Below are 2,500 nucleotides of genomic sequence, written 5' to 3' on the forward strand. Positions count from 1 at the left end.
CTCATGCAGTTCAGACTGATGCAATAGAGACGCAACTGAAAAGTTAACACAGTGTAGCAGTATCACATTACAACATAAATATGAACACAATTGTTATAATTGAAAATAGTTGCTTGGGAAGATTAGAATATTTGGAAATGATATTACTCACAAATTATTACCGATCCACTATTGCATATTAACTACTGGCATGGCGCCAAAATTTTATAGAAGACAAAATATGTGTGAGACACTGAAACTTTTGGGGAGTTTTATGAAATACACAGATGCAGTATACAACCTTTAAACCAGTAGTTCTTAACTTGGGACTCCTGTACTCCCATGATGTACGAAACCTTAAACATAGGGAGTACCAGACATGATAGCCAGTGCTTTGGTACTGTATATTTTTCATGAGAAAGCATAATGTGAATTCATTGTATCATACTAATTGACATTTCTAATCTGAAATAAAGAAGTACCTTTGCTAAGTAATTTAATATATCTAATAATTTCTCTGCAAGGTTTGTATCTCTAATCTTTTTCATATGTTTGCATTGTATTTATACTGAGTGAGGGTACGTGATTTTTTTTATATTCAAATGGGAACGGACACTGAAGAGGGCTAAGAACTACTGCTCTAAGCTATTTATATATCTCGGAATGAATGAAGAATGGACACTAGAATAGGGTATTCCACAGGGTGCCATTCCAAGTCTTTTTAACCACAGGAATTAATTAAATGAATTAAAGGGGGTGTAACATTAAACATGCCTCTGATTTGTTCTATAGATTTTGGACTCTGAATGATTGCTACTTCAAGATATTTTCTATTTATATTGTAGATTCCCATAAAATCAATTAAGCATGATCCCAGTACATTAGGTGGCTGGTGTTGTCTCGGTGTGTAACATTTTTTTTTCACATCATTGCAATGTTTACGTATGTGATTTTTTAAATCACAAGATGTTTCGCAGACGTAAGACTTGGTACATCCTTTGCAATGGAATTTTGTATATTCCGTTTTTTTTTTTTTTTTTTTTTTTTTCTTTTGTAAATTCTTTGATCGTCTTGCTGATCTAGCATACTACTTCTATGTTGCTGGGTCTTAGTGTTCGGACAAAGGTTATGACGGTATTGTTAGTCGGAATTATGATTCTCGTAGCTGGTTATCGTTGCTGCTTCTGTTTGTTCACTATCTTTGCTGATTTAGTTTTGCATTGTTTGGTAATGTATTCGAGGATTTTTAGTTCAGTGGATGTAAAGGCAATCTTCTTCAAAGGTACATAACACTACAGATCCTGAATGTTTTTAGAAGGAACTCAATCACTAAACCTTTTCTAAATCTTAAGTCATGTTGAGAGTAAAATTGTCTTTTTTATGTGAGTTTTCTGTATACTTTGAATGTAAGATGATTACCTTGCTTGAAAATACGAGGGTCTAGGAGTGGAAAGAAATCGTCAACCTCTTCTTCCAAGGTGAGTTGGATTAAAGGTTATACAGTGTTGAGAGATGTTTCAAATTCTTGGATGTTGAATCGCTCGGGTGCGCTTACAAGGATGTTGTCTACATAACACAGCCAAGGTATTGAAGGAGGGATGATATCTGTAAACGGGCCTTCTTCATAAAACTCCATATACAGATTAGCGCTAAGGGCCCGTGATAATGCCAAACTTTGGCTGAAAGAATTATGTTTTGAAACTTGAAGTAATTAAACTCTAAGCCAAGCTGCACCGGATCGATGAAATTGTCGGAGGGCAACGGGAACTTGTTGGTGTCGTTCGTGATTTCTCCTTGAGTAGGTCAGTTGCTTTATGATTTGGAAGACGTGAGAAGAGAGAAGAAAGGTGACCAAATTTTGTTGCGCATGGCAATGTCCTTAATCATGTTGGGCAAAGCTCCTAAATGTTTCATTTGTGAACTGTAACCTCCATTTTACGAAGTGCACCAACACATAAAGCTATTGACCAACACAGTGAAAAATCACGTGCGAAATCATCGAGCTCCCGTTTTCCCCCAAATAATTGAGTTAATCTTGTGCAGATTTGCGTAGAGTTCGATTAGATTGACATATTTTACCAAATATTGATATAAAGTCTAAACACAATATGACCTTCCTCATTATTCATATATTTCTATTTTTACATGTACGTCATTGATCTCATATCATATCCAGCACTTGAAAATGTTCATAGCGTACATATGTATATATATATATATATATATACATATATATTTATATTATATATATATATATATATATGTATATACATACCGGTATATATATATATATATGTATATATATATATATATATATTTATATGTATATATATTTATATATACATATATATATATATACATATATATGTATATATATATATATATACATATATATATATATATATATATATATGTAAATATATATATATATATATATATATATATATATATGTGTATATATATATATATATATATACTTGTCACATGCTAGCAGAGGTTCGAGTCCTTCTCTGTACCAAAT

This window comes from Oratosquilla oratoria, chromosome 1, assembly GCF_046742065.1.
Source record: "Oratosquilla oratoria isolate Oo_2021 chromosome 1, ASM4674206v1, whole genome shotgun sequence".
NCBI classification, from domain to species: Eukaryota; Metazoa; Arthropoda; class Malacostraca; order Stomatopoda; family Squillidae; genus Oratosquilla; species Oratosquilla oratoria.